The sequence below is a fragment of the Oryctolagus cuniculus genome, chromosome 6 (genome assembly GCF_964237555.1).
Source record: "Oryctolagus cuniculus chromosome 6, mOryCun1.1, whole genome shotgun sequence".
Lineage (NCBI taxonomy): Eukaryota > Metazoa > Chordata > Mammalia > Lagomorpha > Leporidae > Oryctolagus > Oryctolagus cuniculus.
The window spans coordinates 60,654,494-60,667,983 of record NC_091437.1 but is presented as its reverse complement, the minus strand read 5'-3'; the positions used below and the strand labels follow the sequence as shown (position 1 = coordinate 60,667,983).

Below are 13,490 nucleotides of genomic sequence, written 5' to 3'. Positions count from 1 at the left end.
ATGTGGCTGAAAAAGGCCTATTTGTTAGTGCCATTATGGCTCTGCTAGCACTGCAGCACAAGATACTCATGGGTCTGTGTGTGCGTGTGTATCTGTGTGCATGTGTGCGTGCATGTGTGTGTGCATGTGTGTGTGTATCTGTGTGCATGTGTGCGTGCATGTGTGTGTGTGTGCAATGGAGGGGGTGATGCAGGTGTGAATCGTCCTACTGCACTGCTATTTGTACAAAAATCAAGAACCTACAATTATGTTCAGCGTGTAACACTCAATAATGACAACAAATCATCATGTTACTATTTCTGTGTTTGCTATTCTTTCTTTTTATTTATTTTTTTGACAGGCAGAGTTAGACAGTGAGAGAGAGAGAGAGGTCTTCCTTTTCCATTGGTTCACCCCCCAAATGGCCGCCACGGCTGGTGCGCTGTGGCTGGTGCGCTGCGCTGATCGGAAGCCAGAAGCCAGGTGCTTCCTCCTGGTCTCCCATGCGGGTGCAAGGCCCAAGCACTTGGGCCATCCTCACTGCCTTCCTGGGCCACAGCAGAGAGCTGGACTGGAAGAGGAGCAACCGGGATAGAATCTGGCGCCCTGACCAGGACTAGAACCCGGGGTGCCGGCACCACAGGTGGAGGATTAGCCAAGGGAGCTGCAGCGCCTGCTGTGTTTGCTTTTCTGTACTTGTTATTGGTATTTTAGGGCTTTGCACTGTACTTATAAAAGAAGTTTATTGTAAAGCAGTGGCCCAGTGACACCGGCAGCAGCCTCACACCTCTCGTGGTTCCCACACCCAGGGATTGCACTGCTTTCTCTTGTGTTTGATTTAATTGCATGCTATTTTGTTCAGCATGGCCTTGGGTGCATACTAGCTATGTCTGGGCACATATCCCACACAGACAAGGTGTAGTAGGCTGTCCTATCTGGATTCAGGAGAACAGCCCTGTGATGTCCCCATAACAATATCACCTGCACTGTGCTTCTCAGAACATCCCCCCACCCCACCCCGTTAAATGACACATGACTGTATGATGGGGACTCCAAAATACTCGTGGAAAATTAAATGAAGACATTCTGCAAGTTTTCCATTTCTGGAGTCCCCTTGTACAGTGTCCTGTGTTTGCTGTAACTAATCACCATGAATTGAGTAACTTAAAGCAATGCCAAGGCGTTCACTGAACTTGCGGAATGTCCGAAGTCCTACGCCCAAGTTGTCAGCAGTTTCCCTCTTTCTGGAGCTCTGGGAAGGCCTCCACGTCTGGGCTTTTCTGGCTTCCGGAAGCTGCCTGCTTTCTCTGGTTCACGGCCCCCTGTTCCTTTCTGCAACCAGAGTGTAGCATCTTCCAGCCTTTCTCTCAGCTTCCATCATCGCATCACCCTTTCTGGTTCTCAACCCACTAGCTTCTTCATAAATGACACTGGTGGTCACCTTGGGGCCCCTTGGAAAATTGAACACGATCTCCACATCCCCAGGTCCTTAATGTCATCACAGCTGCAAAGCTGATATGAAATGTACAGATTCCTTGTTGTCTTGAGTTGGGATTATGTCCTAATAAGCCCACCATAAGTTGAAACTATCTTAAATCCACAATGTATTTAATAAATAGCCAACCTATGGAATACCCCAGCTTACCATGACAGCTCTCGGTAGAGTGAGGGCTCTCTCCTCTCGTGACAGTAGCACTGGCAGAGAGCTGTGCTGCACTTGCTGGGGCTGCCAGCATCACACAAGAGTGTTAGACTGAGTAGTGCTAGCCTGGAGAAAGATCAGCAGCCAAATTTTAAATGATTTCTACTGAATACATATTGTTACACCACCATATAGTCAAGCAGCATTTTTAAAAAGATTTATTTATTTTCATCTTCTGGAAAGGTAGAGAAAAAGACAATGAGATCTTCCATCTACAGGTTCACTCCCCAAATACCCTCAATAGTCCAGGCTGGGCTAGACTGCAGCCAGGAGCCACGTCTTCCACGTTCATGCAGGGGCCCAACCACTGGAGCCCTCCTTGCTGCATCCCAGAATGCATTAGCAGGAATCAGAGGTAGACTAGCTTTGGCAATCGTAAGTCTGTATTTGGTCTTTGTCTATTCCCGTCACAGAGCATCTAACACCCTTGGGATCTCCTGAGTGATAGGTGGTGTCTTTTGCTGTTCCTAGGGAGCCTCTTTCGACCACACCTGAGTTTATGCTAATGGTGACATAGGGTGGAGCTCCCAGGGGGCCTCAGGTTGGCCCAGTTGCTGGAAAGTCCCAAGGGATCAGGGGATCAGAGGGATGGGGGCTTGGCACTTTCAGCCTCACCCACCAACCACCTGCGAGCAGAGGGGCTGGAGAGGAAGTTCTGTCATGCTCTCTTAAATAGAGATTCTTGACCCACGAGGTTCGCTGAGCTTCCGGGCTGCTGAACACGTGAAGGGGCCAAAAGGGTGGTGCCCAGAGAGGGCATGGTAGCTGTGTGCCCACTTCCTCCTCCTCACCCTGTGCCTCTCATCAGCTGCTGTACTGCTCTGCCCTTTGTCCTGTCCCTTACAAGAAACCAGCAAACACAGGTCACGTGTTTTCCTGCATTCTGTGAGCTGTCCTAGCAAATCATTCAAACCCGACAGCATGTGTGTCATGGGAACCCCAGTTAGCAGCCACTTGGTGCAGGTGCCTGCCCATACTTTCCACCCGCACCTGACCGAGGGGGCGCTCACAGGGGACTGAGCCCTCAACTGTGGCATCTAGAGCTGTTATATCAGGACTGGATTGAATTACGGGCACCCAGCTGGTGTCTGCTGGAGATTTGCCTGGTGTGTGGAGGAAAAGAACCACAAGGGGGGCAGCACTGTGGCGTAGTGGGCTAAGCCTCTGCCTGCAGCACCAGTATCCCATATGGGTGCCAGTTCATATCCCAGCTGCTCCTCTTCCGATCCAGCTCTCTGCTGTGGCCTGGGAAAGCAGCTGAAGATGGCCCAAGTGCTTGGGCCCCTGCACCCATGTGGGAGACCTGGAAATCGACCCCGCTTTGGCCATTGTGGCCATTTGGGGAGTGATCCAGCGGATAGAAGACCTTTCTCTCTCTCTCTCTCTCGCTCTCTTTCTCTCTCTAACTCTACTTCTCAAATAAATAAATAAAATATTTAAAAAAAAAAGAAAGAAAAAAAGAACCACATAACAGGCCAAAGAAGTATTCTGTATTGAGTGCAAGAATCAAAAGGAAAGAAAAGTTAGGGTTTCCCTGCACTGCGTGTATGGTAACAGGTTCCAGGGACTTGGGGCTGGACAGTGTGAAAGGGATATTATTTCAGTTTACCATAAAAATAATGCAAAATGACACTTCTCTGTCTCAAGTGCTTCAACTGCTGAGAACACTGGATGGGGTAATTTAATTATCTCATGGCTAATCCATGCGGCCACTCAGCGAAGGAACCACTAGCAAGTACACCACTGCCCCTCCCTCCAAAGTCCACCTGATTGCTTTTCGAGACAGGTTATCCCCACGGAGAACTCCCTACAGGCAGAGCAGTTAACTGGCACCTGGTTATCTCATCTGTCTCATCCACTCCCTGCACCCTGACACCCGGGTGCAGTCACCCCGCCGTATCCACAGGAAATCGGTCCAGATACCAAAATGCACAGATGTTCGAGTTTCTTCTGTAACGTGGTGTGGTGTTTGCACAGAACCCGTGTGCGTCCTCTCTCCTGCTTTAAATCATCTCTAGCCCACTCATAATGCCTCCTACAATGCCAATGATATGTAAATTGTGGTTATACTGCACTGTTTGGGGAATAATGACCAAAAAAAAGAGAAGTCTGTCCATATTTAGTAGTTCACATTTTGTTTTTCTGAATTATTTATGATCCCCAGTTGGCTGAATCCATGGACAAGGAACCCATGGGTACCAGGGATGACCGTTCCTCTGTCCCTGGGTGAGGTGAGGAGCCTGACCTTAAGCTCACCAAGGTTCACCCAGAGAACTCCCATGCGACAGGTCCTGGTGACTCTCTAGCCCCCTGGTTTCCCCCTGGGTGGCGTAGGCCCCTTTAATATCCACTCCTACAGGAAATGACCAACCCTGCATTAATCCTAGCTAAAATCAGGCAGCTGCCCCTCCAGGAGGATGTAAGCCACAGCTGATTGGATGAAGACACATATCTGCGATGAATTTCTCTTGACAGAGAACCACAGGCCCAACCCCATCAAGGCTGGGTAAGGATTTTGTGCATTAGGAGTAGTCTCATTCTCACCTTCACCCTTCTGATGTACAAAGCCAAACCCCTTCCTTTTTTCTCTATTTAGATTTATTTCATTTATTTGAAAAGCAGAGTTACAGGGGTGGGGGCGGTGGTGGAGATATCTTCCATCCACTGCTTTACTCCCCAAATGGCCACAACAGCCAGGTCTGAGCCACACCAAAGCCAGGAGCTTCTTCCAGGTCTCCCATATGGGTTCAGGGGCCCAAGCACTTGGACCATCCTCTATTGCTTTCCTAGGCGCATTAGCAGGAAGCTGGATTGGAAATGGAGCAGCCAGGAATCAAATTGGTACCCATACGGGATGCCAGTGTTGCAGCCGGCAACTTATACCACTATGCCACAATGCCAGCCCCCAAACCTCTTCCTTACAATGCTAGATCTCCACTCCCAACTGAACGTGGAACATGCATGATGTGATAACTTAGCGGGCACGCATGCCTGCACGCCTGCCTCCTTCCAAATATGCAGATCCTTTCTTAGAACTTCCCCCAAACTGAGTGATGGTGTACAGCTTTTCTGGAAGCAAGCCCTGGAAAAGCCTAGAACTCTTGGCTGCTCAGGCAGCCAGGGTTTTTGGTCATGAGTCCGCCTCGCTCCTTGGCTTGGCCAACCCAAATATATTTGTTTCTGCTTAGAGCTCAAATCATTGTCTGTGTGTTTCTGTTGGCATACATGTTAGACAAAAGCTCCCAGGTCTCTCTGCCAGATGACACCATGGCCACAGCCAGTGGTGGCTCCAGGTGGTCCTGGGTGGATGGCCTGCCAGGGACTCAGTCACTGCCACCTTCATTTCAATCTGCAGGTGCCAAAGCACCAGGCCTTGCCCGGCTCCCCACCAGCGTGTATTTCTCAGCTGGAATGACTTTATATTCTACTTGCTAAATTGGATTTCTTTCAGCAAAGGCTAGGGCAGCAGATAAAAGTGGATTTTATGGCCTTCCAATCAGAGGGAGCCGAATTTCATTCGAGCAGGTGGGATGCGATGTCTTTCAGCTTTCTCTTTTAAAACCGGGGGGAAGCACTTAGATGTTGAGGCCAGTTCATCAGGCTTTAGGAGGCTGTTTTATTAGTCACTTACAGCCAATGTTTTCCCCTTTACAGATGGTTTCCCTATTGCAACAAAAATCCCTGTCTTGGCTCAGTGCCACCCTGAGCCTTGGAAGGCCAGGTGGGAGGCAGGGAGCTGGCAGCATCTCAGTCCAAGTCAGGAATGAAAGAATTCACAAAGGTGCCAGGTAAGTCAAGGGGGAAAGAGGAGCTTGATCTGACACTCATCTACCAAAAAAAGAGAAAAATCAACACTAGGCTCACGGTGTATGCAAATATCATCACAAACTGGATCATAGATTCAAAGCTAAAGCTTAAAACTATAAAATGTCTAGAAAAAAAGGGATAAAATTTTTGTAGCCTTGAGCTAAGCAAAGACTTTTTAAAAAGATTTATTTTATTTATTTGAAAGATAGAGTTACAGAGAGAGAGAGAGAGAGAGGTCTTCCATCTGCTGGTTCACTCCCCAGTTGGCCACAATGGCCAGAGCTGCACCGATCCGAAGCCAGGAGCCAGGAGCTTCTTCTGGGTCTCCCACGTGGATGCAGAAGCCCAAGGGCTTGGGCCATCCTCCACTGCCCTCCCAGGCCACAGCAGAGAGCTGGACCAGAAGCAGAATAGCCAGGACCAGAACAGGTGCCCATATGGGATGCTGGTGCTTCAGGCCAGGGCTTTAACCCACTGTGCCACAGCGCCGGCCCCAAGTAAAGATTTTTACAGATAACCCATAAGATCTCTCTCTCTCTCTCAATCTACCTTTCAAATAAATACATACACTAAGTAAGAAAAAGGAACACCTTACTGATCTGTGCCAGAATGTGGGTGAGCCTCAAAGGTGTTACATAAACTGGAAGGAGCCAGACACAAAAGGCCACATGGTGCATGGTTCTATCAAAATCGCCCTCTGGAGAAAAAGCAAAATGACAGGAACGGAAATCAGATGAGTGAGCTGGGCGCGGGGCAGGGTGAGGGGCGGCGTTAGCAGTGCAGTGGAAGAGGGGGAACATTGTGGATAATGGCAATGTTCTGTCTCTGCACTGTGGTGCTGGTTACGTGGTCCTAAGTCAATGTCAAAGTGCCTGGGGTTGCACACATGAAGGATGAATGGTATTCGTTGTGAACTATCAATACAGCTGAGTCTGAGTGAGAGAATCCGCATCCTGTTCTTTCTTCCTCCTGATAATTATCTATAAAAGCGAATATAGAGGTGAAAATAACCATGTCAGCGTGGTTACTCCAATGGTAGAGACTGACACTGCAGCACACATATTCAATACGAAGCATCGCAGGCCTGTGTTCTCCGGAGCACAAAGCCGGTGGAATTGGATAATCCTTCCTTTATCTTTCGTTTCTATCGCAAAACAAAGCAAACACACAGAAAATGGACTTTCATTTTCCAAAGCATCGTTTTTCTGAAAAAAAAAAAAAAAAAGATAATATTTTATTTCCTTCTACCCTGTTTCAAACCACAAAGGAATAGAGGCAGCTTACAAGAGTGCTTTCAATAAAGTACAGGCTATAAATAAAAAATCAGAGCCAAAGAAAATATACATCCCCGCCCCTCCCAGCAGGTCAAGAATGACAAGGACGTCAGGATGCGGGTGGGCAGGTCAGGTGCTTCCATGCACTTGGTCGTTGAGCCATGACCTTCATGATAGCAAAGGAGGGGAGGGGCGTGGGAAAGTGAGTGAGTCACACAGCTTACACTGCACAGAACCAGAAACCCTCCCGCTCCTCGGCGGCAGAAAATGAGATCAACACAAGATTAACCACCGAAGGCATTTCAGCAAATGCCCTGTTTCTGTCTTTGGTCTAGGAGGGAGTTAACGCAGCTGGGGAAACCAGAAGCAAACAGGATTTCGGAGAGAACCTTTCCCACATCGGGCGTCTTTTTTGTTAGCAGACTGCTGTTCATGGGGCCACCTGCACCACGGCCAGATTATTTATAGGAGAAAATTAGCATGGGTGCTGAAAGGAGCTCCAGACAAGAGGTCAGGCTGGGTTCTGAGTTTTAGTCACGACTCAGACACTGGCTGGTTGCTGCATCGTTTTGCCCAGGGTACTTGACATCCTCTGCCTCAGTGTTCTCTTGCATAAAATGGGCATAAATCATGTAGAGGCCTTACAGGATGGCTATGAGAATCCAGCCACCAGGGAGGGAAGTACTTGGTTAGCTGTGTGAGAATTGAAGGAGCAAGCCTTCTTCCAGGAGGGAGCACACTGCGGGCTGCACTTGAACCTCTAGGCTCTGGGGCAAACAAGAGGCTGAGGTTCAACAGAGGATGAACACTGGTAGCACCCAACCAATGTCCTCAGCCTTGACCCACACTGCCTTTGACCTAGGCTCATCTTTGAGGCTAGGAGGAGGCGAGGGTGGGAGGAGGGTGACCTTCCTTTAGAACTAACAGGAGTCATCAACATGTGGTGCAATCACAGACTCAAATATGTTTTCAGCGGCCACGTGGAGTAGAGACCGCACGTCTCTAAATCATTCCCCGCAAAGCCCCTTCTCCCAGACCTTGCTCTTCTGGAGCCGGCCCCTCCATGCACCCAGCGTCCCTGTGAGCTTCTCCTTCATGGGTGGGCGACCAGGCACTCTCAAGGGAAGCAGGACCGGATACAGCAATGGGTCCTATTCTGGCTTGAACTGTCTCCTCCCAAAAGACATTGAAGTCTGGACCCCAGTACCTATACCTGTGATTTTGCTCAGAAATAGAGTTTTGTGGATGATCACGTTAAGACGAGGTCATTAAGTCAGTCTGAATACAGCTGTGTCCTTATAACAAGGACAGTTGGGACACGGGGACATCTGTACAGCAGGGGGTGGCACCGTGAGGACAGACGGCATGCTTTCCACAGGCCAAACACTGCCTGAAGCCACCAGAGACAAGGGACAGACCCGAGCCACATCTTCCTCCCAGTGCTCAGAAGCAACCTCCCCACGGACATCTTGACTGCGTATGTCCAGCCCCCAGAACTGTGAGGAATCTCTCCATCGATGTTTTCTTTCTTTTTTTTTTTTTTTTTTTGATTTTGACAGACAGAGTTAGACAGTGAGAGAGAAAGACAGAGAGAAAGGTCTTCCTTCCGTTGGTTCACTCCCCAAATGGACACCACTGCCGGCACCGCACCGATCCACAGCCAGGAGCCAGGTGCTTCCTCCTGGTCTCCCATGTGGGTGCAGGGCCCAAGCGCCTGGGCCATCCTCCACTGCCCTCCCGGGCCACAGCAGAGAGCTGGACTGGAAGAGGGGCAACCGGGACTAGAACCCGGCGCCCATATGGGATGCTGGTGCCGCAGGGGGATGATTAACCTGGTGAGCCACGGTGCCAGCCCCTACATTGATGTTTTCTAAGCCATTCAGCTTTCAGTACTTTGAGCAGGTGGGAGGAGCTTCCCAAATATTTCTTCGGTGCCAGCCTATGAGCAAGCTTGCGGTGAATTGAGAACAGAAAGCATGGTGTGGAGAATTCTTTATCATTATAAACACACTCACTGTTTTATTGTGACAGATTAGCCTTGTGTTGTACTATGGGATCAGTCTCCAGAGCTACTTAGCGAAATGTGTTTTCTCTTTATTTTATATCAGTCCAAGAAATTTAAAGGTGCAGGGCACGCTGGGATAAATTCCCCCTGAGAAGTTGGTTCCCATTCTGTTTCAGTAATTAAAGATGTGCGGCAGAACACCATAGCATGCAGACAGGACAGGCTTGGGGTGCACCCTCGGGGTGGTGAGGACCTTGAAGAACTTTCCTTTGCCCTCCTAGCTTTTGCACAGACCCTAGGACACAGCTGTGCTCTGTACTTCTCACTGATGCTTTAAGGTAACCCATATCCCACCGGGATGTATGTCGCTGTGAAAGGACAGGAATGTCCAGGAGTGAGAGGCAGATGCCTGCTGGGAGGGCTGTCACGCCCCCTGCCCATATGAGATGCCAGCACTGCAGGCGGCAGCCTTACCTGCTACGCCACAGCGCTGGCCCTATGGCTGCTCTAGTTTTGCTCCAGCTCCCTGCTAGTGCACCTTGGAAAACAGCAGATGATGGCCTTAGTGCCTGGGCACCCACTTGGGAGACCCAGATGGAGCTCCTGGCTCCTGGTTTCAGCTTTGGCCCAGCCTTAGCTGTTGAAACTATTTGGGGAATGAACCAACAGATGAAGATCTCTCTCTCTCTCTCTCTCTCTCTCTCCCTGTCTCTCTCTGTATCTCTCTGTTTCTCTCTTTTTTTCTCTCCCTGTTACTCTGCCTTTCAAATAAATGAATAAAAGCTTAAAAAGAAGGAGAGAGAGAACAAAATAAAGAATGCCTGGGCTTGTCTTGTCTGGCAGATAGAATGGGAACAAAGCTTTGTTCAAACCCCAGCGTTCACAGTCTAGAAAGAAAGAAGCTCAACCCTCCAGTTCCAGGTGCATCTGTGCAGCCTCCAGTCCACAGGCACAGTGGTCCTACAGCCGGAGAGTCACTTCCTTCTGTTTTCCGTTAAGTTCCCCTCGCCTGGGGCAGATAAAATTTGTTGTCTACCCAAGATTTATTTCTTCCCTTGTCTCCTTCTCAACAGAATCCATAAATGAAGATGTTTCAAAAAGTTCATGGAAAAGCAGAATTAAAAGGTAAGCTATTTTGGTGCACTTCGAAAGGTTTTGAAGCCCACACACAGTTACTCATTATCCGCCTTCTCCATGAAAAGAACCCTCCTGTGTTTTAGAGATCCTTCTTCTTCCATGACGTCTTGGGCTTTGAGGGAGGCCACGCCCACCCTGCAAGCTGTGGAGCTTGAGTTTGGACCAGTTGAGATCAGTCATGGTGGGTGCAGTCACGGAGGGGAGTGTTGCAGCATTGAGTGTCCAGACGGGAGCCAATAAAGAAAATCCGAGTTGCAGCTGAAGGTATTTTAAGTCACCTCCTGGTCCTGCTTTGGCAATCCCCAACCCCACTTCCGCCGACCGCAGACAGAGGGGAACGGTCAGCATTGTATAGAGAAGGGGGCCAGAGTTGTGGCACAGCAGTTTAAGCCAATGCCTGCAGTGTCTGCATCCCATGTGAGTGCTGGTTCATCCAGATCCCTGCTAACCCACCTGGGTGGGAAAGCAGTGAAGGAGGGCCCAACTCACATGGAAGACCTGGTTGGAGTTCCAGGCTCCTGGCTTCAGCTTGACCCAGTCTTGGCCACTGTGGCCATTTGGGCAGTGAACCAGTAGATGGAAGATTTCTCTTTCTCTCTTTGTGTGTGTGTGTGTGTGTGTGTGTGTGTGTGTGTGTGTTTGTCTTCCTCTCTGTAACTCTTTCAAATCAATCAATCAATCAATCAAAAAGCAACTTATACATTGAAGCTTATACTGGATTTTGAATTAGGGTCAATTTTATGTAACAAGTTGGAGAAAATTGAACCCACTTAAATTCCCTTAAAAAGTGATGATTGTCTTAGCAGAAATAGTTTGAGAAGTGTTTGAAGGCATTGCAGAAAAAGCAAAGCCCTTCAGCCTGAGCAGAACGGAGGGGAGACTATCACTCGTTGCCCGGGAGGAGGGGGAGGGTGGATGAAGAGGCAAAAGGCGAGGAAGGGAGCTAGGGGATGGCAGGAAGCTGGGACCACCTGGTGCCACACCTGCCCCTGGACATACCCCCCCACACACACTCCAGGACACTTTAGGAAAACCCTAAAATGCTAATAAAAGTGGACCCCTGGTGAAAACCAATGACAGAGCTTGTTTTGGTCTCTAGGGGATTTTAGGGCAAAATAAATCACACAAGGCAATGAGTGTACGAAGACTCCTTTCCATCTTTATGAAGACGGAAAAACAAACGATTCCTCACCAGTTTCACCCAAATCCTGAAGGGACATTGGGTTCCCACTAGACCTCGGTGTTCGGGCCTTCTCAGCGTTTCTGAGGGTTTGCCTGTAGTCCTTCCTAAGGAAAAGCCTTGCTAGCAGGATTTCCCAAGGCGCCCGCTCAGATCTTCCACTTGGGCGAGTAAGCAGTCATTTGTGGAGACGAAATGAGCAGTTACACACGTGTGGGTAGCTCCTAATCGGTACCGCAGGCTCCAATTACCCATTTGCTCAGCCCCCTGAGCTGATGGGTTACGGATGCGGCAGATGGAGCAACTTAGCTCTCACAAACTCCCCAAATGCCACTCATCCCCCATCTCTCCAGACCCCTACGCTGCCCCCGGCATCCTCCACTGCTTTGTCATTACAGAATGAACGTTGCTGAGCAGTACCCAACACAGGCCCTTAGTTCTGCTGAGAGGGAAAGGCACTGGGGACATCCAACAGCCTCTAGGGCGGGAGACTAGTGCATCCCTGGGAAAAGCTGTCCTCTTTGGGGCTCTATCAGCTGGAAGTCTTCACAGTAGCTGAAGTTCAGGGGTAACTGATGTTTGCTAAGATGACCTAGACCTTGGACGAGATCCTGAGGTTCGTGACGAACCATCGTGGAGACCCTGGTGATGCACAGCCCAACCATAGATAGCATCGAAAGCCCAGGAGATCCTCAGAGGGGGAGACAACAGGAACCCCTCCAGGTCGGCAGCTGTCTCAGGCTGTCTTCCTGGGAGAAGCCGGGCGAGCTGGGATCCTGCCCTACACTATGCTATGGCAATGGCACCTGTCTGTTTCCACCCTGTTGTCAGTCCCTGGGCTTCTGCACAGGAATATGAGATACCACAGCCGGAGTCAGCTGGAAGCTCAAATAGGCTCCTGGTTTCTGACCTGGCCCCTGCCCTCAAAATCTTTCAAGTTCTTGGAGCAATGGGGGTAGGAGAGCTGGGGGCGCAGAGCTATTTTTAAACATTTCAAGAATCTTAATAAAGCTCCTCTAATTACTGAACGCTCCCCAAAATGTCAAGTCGTGGTCCCATGCACCCGCCCCCTGGTTTCGTCTCCCGCCTTCACAGCGCTGACTCACGCGCAGGCTGTATCAGCAGCAGAGACCCCTTCCCCAGAGTGCAGACCGGAGTGGGCCTTCGTCCCAAGCACGCCTCCTTCTGGCACTCGGAAGGTGTCTCCAGCTCAGCACGTCCAGACCCTCAGGTCTGGTCTCCTCCCGCCGTCCACTGCCCAGCCAAGAGGATCCCCTTCCCCAACATCCCCAGCTCTGCAAGAAGTCAATTCCTCTGCTGAGCTGCGTGCGACAGAGCCCAGAAGCTCCTCCGTGAGCTCCCCTCTACGCTGCCTGCTGGGTCTACAGCACCTCCCCAGCCCCGCAGATCTCCCTGCCCAGCAGCCGTGCAAATCTTTGTGCCTCTGCGTTTTCTCAAACGTCACCCTCATGATTTCACGTCTCACAGGAAGAACTTAATCATCCTCAGCATAGCTCAAGAGTGTGTGGGGCCTCATCTCTTGCCAAGGGCTCCTGGCTCCTTGTGGTGCAGCCACACTGGCTTCTTATCAATTATGTGTATGCATCAGGCTCTCTTCAACCACAGGACCTTTGCCCATGCTTTTACCAGTGATGTTCTCTCTGCCCGGAGAGCTTTTCCTTCCCCACTTTGTCCAGTTAACTCTTGCTCCTGCTTCAGAGCCCAGCACCAGCTCTGAGGCCTCTCAGACACTTTCTCCGGTGTCTAGTCCCTCTTCATTCATGCGCGCTCCTGCACGGCACTTGTGACAGTGCGGTTTATGGGTTACTTGATGAACATCTAACTCTGCTGTAGCCGGTGAGGACCTCAAGAGCAAAGACCATAGCTGCTTTGGTTCCTCCTGGTCTCCTCGTGGTCCTGCACAGTGCTCAGCCCATAAGGGACACCCAGTGATATCTTGTGAGCAGAGGACAACCTTGCATGGCCTAGAAATAGCCTGTGTTCTCTGTGATGTCACAATGGCCACCTTGTGCCTAGGAGAAGGTCCAGTGGGCATCATTGTTTAAAAATGAACACAGGAGGGACTACTGACCCTGGCAAGTGGTTTTCTTTTGCAAGCAGATGTTTCTAAAATCAGTGGGGGGACAGGGAAAGGATCCTCCATGAAGAGCGAAAACTCTTGTGGCCCCATTGGGTGAACTTCTATTGTTTGCCTGCACTTTGGTTCTTTCCTTGTTACTTCTAACTCTAAGTAACCTTAGCGGTGGGTCCTTTATCTGGTTTTCTACAAATGAGGGCATGTGGGCTCAGAAGTGGCGAGCTCAAAGGCACACAAGGAGGGGGTGATGAGATTAAGATCTGTGCCTCTGTCTGTTTCACCCCCAAAGCTGAGCTCTTTCTCCCCCT

General features: G+C 50.0%; 1 long non-coding RNA gene across 1 annotated transcript; it reads right to left on the bottom strand.

Moving 5' to 3' along the window:
- Positions 1-5,180: 5,180 nt before the first annotated feature.
- On the bottom strand, positions 5,181-13,059 carry LOC127490557 (uncharacterized). The gene is made up of 3 exons (XR_011389436.1): positions 12,732-13,059; positions 6,500-6,693; positions 5,181-5,509 (listed from the first exon to the last, which is right to left on the bottom strand). It is a non-coding gene; the product is annotated as an uncharacterized lncRNA (long non-coding RNA).
- Positions 13,060-13,490: the final 431 nt, after the last annotated feature.